The 12514-nt window shown below is 33.3% G+C and overlaps 1 protein-coding gene across 2 annotated transcripts in view; it reads left to right on the forward strand.

The window, feature by feature from the left end:
- LOC131068414 (immune-associated nucleotide-binding protein 9) overlaps nt 1–12514 on the forward strand; it is a 59512-nt gene that overhangs the window by 11673 nt on the left and 35325 nt on the right. The window lies entirely within an intron of this gene.

The following is a 12514-nucleotide window of genomic DNA, read 5'->3' on the forward strand; positions in this document are numbered from 1 at the left end:
TTTAAATTCTAATATAATGTTTGAATATTTTAATTTTTATTAGTTTATATGACAATAATTTATGAAATACATTTTGTATATGATTTTTTTTTATTTCTTTAATAGAAAATAATTTAGAGAGCCCCAATCTCAAGACATTATGTCAATCTAGTTTATATGTATTTAATGAGAAAGTTTTCTTTGTAAGGTGTTCTTTAGTTTATATACCATGATCATGGTCATCTTTTGTGTCAAACTAATTTTGGAGTAGAGTCTAGCTTGTTGATTGGTTTTTTTATTACATCAAGAAATGGATCATATGATACTTTCATCAATTAAACAATTAATATTTACAAAATTAAGCATTTAACTTATCCATAGTAATTTTTTTAGTAATGTACTGCTTGGAACTAATCTTGTCTGACCATTCTGTAATTCAAGCTCATGTTAGGAGCAAGTATACAAAATGTAGCTATTCATTTATATAAAGTTACTATTTTTAATATTGATCCTTAGTTAATTGTAGTTAATATATCTAAAGGTTCTTGATGTTAGATCTTGTAAATATGCATGGAACTACCCCAAGCTTAGTGGAATGAAGAGAGACAATAAATTTATTCACTAGATGATCCTAGGGTAAAAGATAATTCTTAACCATATGAGGGACATGCAAATACTATAAAACTAGTATTTAATGAGTGAAGACCATAAGGAAGACTCACACTAATGACTAAAACATGGAAGGTGACTAGATACATATAGAGTGAAGAAAGGGGACAATAAACTAATAAAATTTTTAGCCCTATCTACACAAAATTTATATACGAGTTACATCCTTAAAATATTCCTGCAACTCTCATAATAAAAGAAAATCACCCTAACATGTGAATGTCCCATTAAACATATCTTAGGTTGGAAAAAGGATGGATATTGGCAAATAAATTTTCATGAGGTACCCATGTAAATAGATGCCTCAAAACAACAAGTAATAAAAAAAAAAGAAAGAGTATCCCATAAACAATAATTGAAAACTGTAAGAAATAATAGCGAACTCACATACCCCAAGTTCACATGCATCACCAAAAATGACCTTCCACAAGAGGGTAGATAAAGAGAATGAACTAATTGATTATGAACACAAAAATGGATCGGTGATAGTAATTCTTGTATATTATATAATGCACACAAGGCCTTGCTTATATAGACAATATTGATAGATAAGATTAGATAAGATTGTGACATGTGTCTTAATCCTATGACATGAGACAATTAAAGATAAGATCATATGATTGTTGGCATTCTTGATGATGATGTTGTGTTTGTCATTGATGGACACACACTTGCTTTGAGATCACTTTTTGTATGAATGAGTTATGCTCAACCGGTATTTGTTCTAACTGGTATTAGGTATTATAGTCTTTAGACTATTGGTGTTTTGCAGAAAGTGTTTACCGATCTCAAGCGGTATGAAGACCTCAAGCGGTTTGAGGATCTCAAGCGGAACGGAGGAACTAAAGCGACAGTTATCATTTTCCTAGTCTTCATCTTCAACAACTAGTAATCGGTAAAATGTTTGAACCGGTATTACTCTGTGATGAGTTACCAACCAGTATTACTATGTGATGAGTTACCAACCGGTATTTTTGTGATGAGTTACCATCTACCGATATTTTGGCAGTGATTTTGTGCCATGTTACCAAATGTGTCTAGATGCAATGAACCTAGGAACTTGCAATGTAATCCTATTGAACCAACATGAAATCAGATTCCTTTTTAAGGACATCATGTCTAGGGTTTTAGGAGCTGTTAGGGTTTAAGGTGATTGATGAGGTTTTTGTATGTGCGATCATAGTAGAGAAGGTATAGTTTGTGTGAAGTAATAGAGTGTGGATATACTGAAGACTGAAGTAATGCTGAAATGCATTAACAATGAGCTATCCTGGATCTAACCAAGCAAACTGTGCTATTTGATAAATCAATCATTTGTTGATTACTCACATCTTCGACAAGTCTAAAACCCTTAACTGAGTAGGCCTCGCAAAGCCTTTGTAAATCCTCTAACAATGTGGTTCACAACTGTGGATCTGAAATCCTCTCACAAGGTAGTCTTTAATCTGACTTATCTCCTAATAGAGATTGAGATTCCTAACAAGATTTGTTTTGGTGAAGAACATTGTATGACCTTAACCGGTCTAGTTTCTATTCTATAGATAGTTACTTGTGAGTCTCAGCTCACCGTGGTTTTTCCCATTTGGGTTTCCACGTCAAAACCTCTTGTGTTATGGTGATTGTGCACTTGTGGGTGAATGTCTTATTTGCTGTTTGGTTTGCATTTGTTTTAACCAGTCTGGTAGCAAATCTGTTTTACCTGTTGACTACTAAACTGCTTAAGTGTTTAAGTTCATTAATTTTTGGTATACTAATTCACCTCCCTCTTAGTATTCATCAATTGGTATTAGAGCCAACCTTTCTATAATTTTAACCACTTGGAAGGAGATATGGGGGAATACACTGTGAGGGAACTTACTCAACGACTCACTCAGGCTGAGAAAGCCTATGATGAACTTAAAGTCAATTATAAGGCCTCCCTGGCAAAAAGAAGAGAGCATGTTAAGAAACTAATGGAGTCAACTGAAAACAACTCTTCTAATGAACTGGACATGGAAGCCCTAGTTGAAGAAGTTGAAAAACTGAATGATTCTAATGCCAACCTAAGAAGGGAACTGGAAGGACTGACTATCAGAATGTGTCAAGAGCTTGAGAACTATAGGAAAGCTGAATATTTGGTAAAAGACAAAGATCATGAGATCTCCAAGTTGAAGCAAGAAATCAGTGCACTTACCGCTCATCTCCAAGAGAGTGAAGTGGAAAAAGAAGAAATGCAAGGGGAACTAAACATGGCTATTTCTGATAATGCAACCCTGAAGGAATCCAATGCTGCTATTTCCAAAGAACTCATTGAGTCAAAGGAAATAATTTCCAAATTCAATAAGAGTACTATTAAGCTAGAACAAAAGCTTGAATCTGCAAAACCGATAAAGAATACTAATGGACTTGGTTTCTCTAGGTATGAGGAAGGTGAGACCTCTGGAGCAAAAGATGTAGCATCAAAGGATAAAGGTAAGAAAAAGTTCAAACCTGTTTTCTTTAATTGTCTCAAGGATGGACATACTGCTAATGTATGTAGAAATAAGGCTTACAATAACTTTCCTTACTTTCTAAACAATAAGCCTAGATCCAATAGATTCAATGGAAATTTTTATGCATGCAATAAGTTTGGGCATAGAGCATTTGAATGCAGGTCTGTCATGAACAACACTGGAAGACATCCTCAAAGGAGGCAAGGAGTTTTTCCTAAATCCAAACCGGTATAATGCCTATGACCATCAGCCAGGTGGTGGTAGCTATCAAGCGGCATTTGGATGGACAGCAACCTATATGATTTGTCATGGTAGCGGTCACACTGCCGCAACATGCAGAAGGAAGAATGGAAACATGAACAATGGACCATGGAGAGAACCTAAAATGGTGTGCTATCATTGCAACAAACCGGGTCACACAACCAGAGTCTGCAGGATGAGAAAGAACATATCAGATGATATATCGGTCACTCCGGAAGGAAATATTGATGTTGAAACTGTTCAAATAGATATGAAGAAAATTTGGAAAAAGAAACTAGAAGAAGTGTCACAAGAAGAATCGGTTTCTACACCTAGTGTGGAAGTCATTGAACTGGCAAACTAAGCTTCAGAAAAGCTTAAGGGGAAGCAAATTAGTGAAATATTTCAAACCCCCAGTTTCTACCAATAAAAGACCTTAACTGATATGTGATACCTATCAATTGGCAAAAGATCGGAAGTGGTAAAAAGGAAAATTAGGGTTTATGCTCTAAAGGCAGTGCATTTATTATGGTAGGTGAAGAATTCATATAAATAGGATTACATAGGGCATCTTGAAGTGCAACCTAAGAAGACTAGGAAAACAAGGAAGAAGGCAAAGACAACAAGCAATGAACTGACATCATCAGCACCGGTAAATATAGACATTTCTCCTTACAAACCATTGACACACTGTCCAAGGACTATCAAGAACATTAGAAGAAAATTTCTTAGTGATTTGAAATAATCTTTTGATGATTTTAATGATAATGAAAAGGAGGAAGTTGAATAGGAAGTCATTCAATATTTATGTATTAATGATCGGTCGCCTTCATAAATTAGATCTGAGGCACCTGATTCTTTATACAATTCTTTAGATAATAAATGGCACATTGCCATATAAAAGGAATAGGAAATACGAGAGAAAATATTTGCATAATATTTTCCTGATGTGTCAAATTCAGAACTTTATGAAGTTATTGATAAATACAAAGGCCTCTTCTTCATAAGAAGAAGAAGACTCTTGTTACTGGAAGGGAAAGTTCCTAAAGTGGTAAAAGATACACACTCACATGCCAAAGCCACTCTAAGGTTGTACCAAGTGTCTGAAGCTAATAAGAAGGTCGAGCAAGCATCGGAAACTGGAAAACCGACTGAGGTGTATGACAGTGAAGGAGAACAGGTCACTGAAAAAATGGTCCCTATTGATGTTGATGCTTTGGTTGGGTGGTGAAAATGTCACTTTAGATACAACAAAGGAAAAGGCTGACACAGATCAAGAAGAAGAGAAGAGGAAACAAGTAGAAAAGGAGAAAAAGAAATAGGAAGAGGAAAAGAGAAAAGAAGAAGAGAAAAAGAAACAGGAAGAGGAGAAGAGAAAAGAAGAAGAGAAAAGGAAACAGGAAGAAGAGAAAAAGAAACAGGAAGAGGAGAAGAGACAAGAGGAAGAGAAAAGCAAATAGGAAGAGGAGAAGAGAAAAGAGGAAGAGAAAAGGAAACAGGAAGAGGAGAAGAAGAAAAAGGAAGAGGAAAAGAAGAAACATGAAGAATAGAAGAAGAAAGAAGAAGAGAAGTGCAAAGAAGAAGATAGAAAGAAGGAAGAAGAAAAGAGAAAGAAAGAAGTAGAGGAGCAAAAGAAGGGTGAAGAGGAAAAGCAAAGAGCCAAAGAGAAGGAGGAAGCAACAAAGAGCACACAAGTGGAGACCCCAAAGGCAACTGATGGTCCAGCTAAATTGGTTGACATCTCTAGTCCCATTGACCTCCAATTTGCGAATGAATCAGAGCTGCTGCAAAGCATTAAGCTTGCCCAAGAGCGACTAGAAGTGCTAAGGAGGAAGAAGGAGCAAGATGTTATTCAAACTGCAATGGAAACTCTTACCAGTTTGATTCTTGGTACCAACCTCCCTAGTACCAATTCCTCTCTGGCACAAATGAAACTTTTATGCATGGTTGTAGAGGACCAGGTACAATGCCTAGAAGATGTGGCTGAAGAAAGCACAAAGAAGAAGCATCAAAAGGCACTAAACACTGCCTTAGTGAAGAAATTAAATGAGCTCCGGTCTGAACTTCAGAAAGCATAGAAAGACATAAGTGATGCTATGGATGAGGGGAAATTACTACTCAGTAAAATAAGCCAACCCCATCTATTTTGTGATGATGTGCTTATATAGAAAGACAAACTACAATCTGATTTGCAGTCATATATAAGCACCTTCAAGACGCCCTATGATTCCTTCACCACATATGGGAAATCCGTTCACCGGTTTCAACTCCAGATTGCCATAATAGAGTTGGAGATCAGCAATTGGACTCAAGATTTGTAGGAAATTCAACTGGTTCTACTACCCAGACTGGAAATACTTCAGAAATGCTATCTCAATCTGGATGCCTTAACGGTCACCCAAGAGATGAGTACCTTGGACGCCATGGAAGAGCAGGTCTCTCAGATGCAAATAGAAAGTGAGATTGCTACCTCATTGCTTGAGTCATGGTCTTTATCAATGAAGACCTTCATGCAGGATTTTAAATCAGTATTTGATAAGTTTCACTCATTATTGTCATAAACACTTATTATTTTAATGATAATGAGAAACAGGGGTTATTCTGCAGTACTTTGTCATTGTTGGCAAAGGGGGAGTAGTACTTTGTAATTTAAAATTTTGATGTATGTTATGTATCCTTTCATGTTTATCTCTGTAAGGAGTAGTATACATTGTATTTTCTGCAAAAGGGATAGTGTATATGCTTAGGTAGAGTAATTTTTGATTATGGCATATTTTTGTTGTAAAACACTTAGATGTCAAAATTTTCCGAAGTGTTGCCATCAATGCCAAAGGGGGAGATTGTTGGCATTCTTGATGATGATTTTGTGTTTTTCATTGATGGACACACACTTGCTTTGAGATCACTTTTTGTATGAATGAGTTATGCTCAACCATTATTTATTCCAACCGGTATTAGGTATTATAGTCTTTAGACTATCGGTGTTTTGCAGAAAGTGTTTACCGATCTCAAGCGGTATAAAGACCTCAAGCGGAACGAAGGAAGTAAAGTAGTAGTTATCATTTTTCCTGTCTTCATCTTCGACAACCGGTAATCGGTAAAATGTATGAACCAGTATTACTCTGTGATGAGTTACCAACCGGTATTACTCTATGATGAGTTACCAACCGGTATTTTGGTGATGAGTTACCATCCATCAACATTTTGGCGGTGATTTTGTGTCATGTTACCAAATGTGTCTAGTTGCAATGAACCTAGGAACTTGCAATCTAATCCTATTGGACCGACATGAAATAAGATTCCTTTTTAAGGACATCATGTCTAGGGGTTTAGGAGCGATTAGGGTTTAAGGTGATTGAAGAGGTTTTTGTATGTGCGATCATAGTAGAGAAGGTATAGTCTGTGTGAAGTAACAGAGTGTGGATATAGTGAAGACTGAAGTAATGCTGAAATGCATTAACAATGAGTTATCATGGATCTAACCAAGCAAACTGTGCTATTTGATAGATCAATCACTAGTTGATTACTCACATATTTGACAAGTCTGAAACCCTTAACTGGGTAGGCCTGGCAAAGCCTTTGTAAATCCTCTAGCAACGTGGTTCACCACTATGGATCTGAAATCCTCTCACAAGGTAGTCTTTAATCGGACTTATCTCCTAACAGTGATGGAGATTCCTAACAGGATCTGTTCTGGTGAAGAATATTGTATGACCTTAACCGGTTTGACCTTAACCGGGCTGGTTTCTATTCTGCAGATACTTACTTGTGAGTCTTAGCTCACTGTGGTTTTTCCCATTTGGGTTTCCACGTCAAAACCTCTTGTGTTATGGTGATTGTGCTCTTGTGAGTGAATGTCTTATTTGTTGTTTGGTTTGCATTTGTTTTAATTGGTCTGGTAGTAAAGTTGTTTTACTGGTTGGCTGCTAAACTGCTTAAGTGTTTAAGTTCATTAATTTTTGGTATACTAATTCACCCCCCCTCTTAGTATTCATCAGTTATTACTAAAAATCTTGGAGAAATATTTGTAGCCCCCTGAGTAAATTTAACATATGAATGTGTGTGAATATAACCTACTTGGAAAATTACTTAGGCTAATATACCTCATTCACACCAACATCTCGCATAAGTGGAATTTAGGGAGAAGGAAACAAGTGCAATAATAAAAACATGAGAAAATAATGGTAACTAGCTACTTGGATATGTTAGGTAACCATTTATAAAATATCTCTCACAAATGGAGTAAAGAACAAAAAACACTATGGGAAAAAATCTTCTTGAAAAGTGAGACATACATCCTGTTTGAAAGAAACAATTCAAATTATGGGTGTAGAAGAATCTCCAACTCCAAGAAGATAGATTATGAAAGAAGGCTCATGATGAGTGTCTTTAAAATTTTTTAGAGTGTCTCCATGGAAAAGTATGCCAAAACAAAAATAGGTACTTTTCCAATTAATGAAGATAAAAAAGTTAAGACTATATGAAAACTTATCTAGAAAAATGTTAAAATACAATGATGGTGTGATAAAAATTACATGCTAATAGTGTCACCAAAGAGGAGAGGTCTCCCCTTAAATGTGTTTTTCAAATCTAGAATATTTGAATCGTTTAGAAAAATCATTTGATATACATGTCAAGTAATCCTACCAAAATGTTGAATCTAAAATATTATGATCATCATATTGAATCGATATAATTGAAGCCGTAAAAACACTAAAATGTTTATAAGTAGGATTTGAAGGAGATGGAAGGTCAACATAAGTCTCTACAACATTGAGTTTCAAGCAACCAAACTTCTCTAAATAAAAATATGAATCTCTAGATACATTAGTGTGAATACTATTCAATGACACTATATCATCATCATAAGGAGAAAAATCTCAAAAGGGATATAATCAAGCTAAAAGATTAATCATCCCAATGATAATGATATCTCTACTCTCAAAGTCTTTTACGAACAATCCATTAGGTGTTATGTCAATTTATTTACCTACTCCACCATGTGCAATTTCATAGATCGTAGGGATATAGGTTGGAAATGATGGTACATAGAAAGCATTATCGTATTTACCATCTTGTATGTTAATATTTCCACAAACATGTATATATGTATTGCTTCCTGTCAAAATGTGTGTTAATGTGTAGGTCATAAATAAAGAAAATATAATGTGACGCTCATGAATGAAGAAGTAATCTCCCTAATCTAGAATTTGTAGATGCAAGGGGTTTATTACCTTACATCTTATCAACTCAAACTTAGTTAATATGAATTTCCATGACTTTGTAGATAATGATGGTATAGAAAATGATAATGAACTCATAGACATTAAAGGTAATAGAATATTATGCTCTTCAAAGAGGTGCTTCATCTCTTTCAACTATTTTTTCTAATAATTATGTTCATCATATCCTTGTTTTCTATAATATACACATGTTATTATATCCTTCATAGGTTTATCCTGTTTATAAGAGGCGTGACAATCATAAAAGGCTATTTAGTCTTTGATTTATTCCTTCCTTTTCCTTTCGGTGTTTGAAATAACAATACATATTATTTGGAAGTTCATGTAACTAGATATGCTTAGCTTATTCTTTAGTCCAGTCATCACAAAATTTCTCAAATGAATGATGTTAAATAATTCAACAAAGAAAGATATGGTCAATTAAAGAGTAGAAGGAAATACTATAAATTTTCCTTTTAACTTAGATAAGATCAAGAAAAATATAATTTAAATTAGATTTATCTTACAAACAACTAGGAAATTGAAATTTGAATGATTTGAACCTAACCAAAAAATCATAAATTGTACCAATGAAAATATTAATTATAAATTCGAATAAATGTATAAAGAAAAAATATTTAAATTCTACCTATATTACAAATCATTAAACTCACTAGCTATTCTAGAACATAGTCTTTGTATTTATTCCGTCTCTATTATTTTGTAGTGCACTTCTTAGTTTGGAATTAAAAGTTGTCAATAACATGCAATGTAATCAAACTCATAGCCTCATCACATTTTTTCATCTGAGAACATCTCCCATATTCATCTCACATATTTGCTTGTGAATTAAAATTGATTATCATATATAATTTGTATACTGAATATTTTATAGACAAAATTATTATGCAAATGATATAGATCTAATCATACTATTTATCATATTATTTAAATATATTCTCTTCTCCTCTACTACCCCATTTTCCTAAGGATTCTATGGAAGGATAATATTACATACATTATCCATCTAATTGGGTAACTTTCCCTCTCATGTGCTACCATAGATCCATTATGCAAATAATTATTTTTTATTAAGAATAAAATCATTAAGTTGATGTAAAATGTTGATAAATTTATTATATTATGATAATTTTGTTGGTTTTAATCATGTGATATTAAATTAATTTTTTTTTTTCAAATATTATAATTCACTATTATGATATAAAATGCTTGAATGTGCATTCAAGATGTATCGAATTCTTACAAATTTTATTGATATGATCTTATGATTCATGTTTTGAATTTAAAAGTATTTCTTAAAGATTACTTGATGATAATATTAGATGTATCGAAAAATATCTAAGTAGAATAAAACACAGTAACCACTATTTTATAATATTCTTGGTATCATATGAAAAATTTATTAGTACATTGAGCTTGGTTTATAATCCTAGTATAACTCTTGAATATTATTCCAGATTAATTATATGTTATTGAATTTTGAAGAGTTTAGAGACAACAGTTTCTACTATGTTATATATTATAATATTAAAATCTTTTATATTTATGGCTTATTAATGGGTTGGGGGAGGTTAATCCCCCATATTTAAATGATGGAGTAGTGGTTTGGTCAGCTCCTAATCGTAGTTTGATCAAGTTCAATTTTGATGGAGCCTCAAAAATGAATCTAAGTCTATCTAGAGCTGGTTGTATAGATAGATATTAGAAGGGTTGTATAGATAGATATTAGAAGGGTTGTACACTAGCGTAGAGTATACATAGAGGCTCAACCATGTTTCTAACAATGTTGTAGAAGCTAAGGTGGTCCTTCTTGCGGTTCACTTATAGAAGAAATTATCAGTTTCCATGGTTCACTGGGAGGGGGATTTCTAAATCATTACTAATGATATTGTGAAAGGGGGTATGAGGATTGAAAAATTGATAAGTTCATAAAGGCCCTTAGAAAGAATTTATCTTCTATTGAAAATTTCCCATGTGTGATGTTTGGGCAAGATAGAGGCCAATGACCTATCAAAGCAAGCTATCGCATTAAAGTTGGATTTTAAAGAGGAGATTTGGGAAGATTGTTGTGTGGAGAGATTGGTTGATAGAGTGGCTGATTAGGATGGTAAATTGAGTGTACAATTGGCATTTATTAGCCGATAGGTTATTTCTTGTGGGGAGGATCCCCACCAAAAATGTGTCTCATGCCATTTTTCTTGCATTGGTAACTTGTATTTTTTTTTCGCTTTCCTCATATGAAATAGTTTTTCCCGGTCAGTTGAAATATCTAACAATACTCACCCAATAATTCTAACATTGGCTCCAATGCAATGATTAGGGAAGTCATATCCTACGTAAAGAAAGGAGAATTCTCATGTAAGGAAAAGAGTAGAGAATTTATTTTAATATTTTATTTCCTGTAAAAAAATAAATCCTTAGTGTTTATCCACCTTTATCTCACAAATATGTGGTGATAGAGAATCCTATGCTTCTATTATAATAAGGAGAATCATTCATATAGCTTCAGTGGAAAATTTATAATTTATATGATTAATAAAATTATCAATAATATATATATTAAGAAGAGTAATTCGTTAAGTGATTTTCTAGAAAATTTATTATTTATTAAAAATTATTATGTTATTAATAAAATTAATAGTATTTAAAAAATTAAATTATATTTTCTTAATGTTATATTTTATAGAAAGTAATTAAAGACAAGGGGATTAAAGCATTTAGTTGAATTTTGATTAAGTGGGGTAAGTATATATATAAAAATAGCCCGGACAGGTAGCATAGTTGGCTTGGACCATGGGTTTGCTCCCCACTGGTCTCGGGTTCGACTCTAAGGCTTGGATTCAACTGATGGGCTTGGCTGACGAGCTGCTTAGCTCATCTCCAGAGACTAATATCGCATCAGCTCACCCCATAATGGGAAACCAGTGTCGCTGGGCTGAGTTGCGGGGATACCCTGGGTGACTAAAAAAAAGTACATATATAAATAATTATCCATATTTAATTATCATATTTTGATTTTGGTGGTATTCTATTTCTTGAAAATTAGTAAATAAATGAAAAAAATTATAACAATAAAAAATTTATATAGAGAATGATAATAATAAATAAATAAACGTAAGAATAAATATGAATGAGTTTTAATATTGAAATATAAAATTGGGAGGTTTGGTGAATATAAAAGTTGTATGCTAGAGAGAACTATCATGACTTTGTAGTGAAGTGCCCTTGTAATTATATCAGGTTGTTTACCCTATGAAAAACATTAATCTCATACGATTTTATTTGAATTACACTTAAGAAAATTCAAGGGGCTATGATTCTTATGATAGGTTTTGAAGGTGAGATGAATGGCAAAAAAATTGAAATCCCAACAAGTAGATCATCTAAGCTAAAACTGCAGAGGTTTTTTGAATGGTTTGTTTGGTATTTTGGTAGAAATTTTCATGGAAATTAGATTGCGAGGAAATTAGGGTAAGGGTTGACTAACTTTTTTGGGGAAACATGGTAGTATTCTTATAAATAATAATACATTTGCTAGTTCCCATAATTTTGTATAATAATATAATAAAGAAAATTTTAACAATAACAATAATATAACAAGTTCTTGCCAATAGTGTTGATAAAAGAATAGAGAGAGATGTTTGGAAGGGGAGAGTAAAAGGGATGTAGAGAAATAGAGATAGAAAGAGGGAGATAATGAGAGAGGGGGAGATGGAGAGATATAAAGGTAAAGATATAGGAGATGATATATAGAGACTAGAGTTAAGTAGATATATACATAGAGGGAGTGAGAGAGAAAGAGAGATAGGGAAGGAATGGAGCAATTAAGAGACAAATGTGTAGATAATGAAACATAGATAGAGAGGGAGAGGAGAGATTTGAAGAAAAAGATATAGGGGGAATAGTTAGAAA

The sequence above is a fragment of the Cryptomeria japonica genome, chromosome 3, assembly GCF_030272615.1.
Source record: "Cryptomeria japonica chromosome 3, Sugi_1.0, whole genome shotgun sequence".
NCBI classification, from domain to species: Eukaryota; Viridiplantae; Streptophyta; class Pinopsida; order Cupressales; family Cupressaceae; genus Cryptomeria; species Cryptomeria japonica.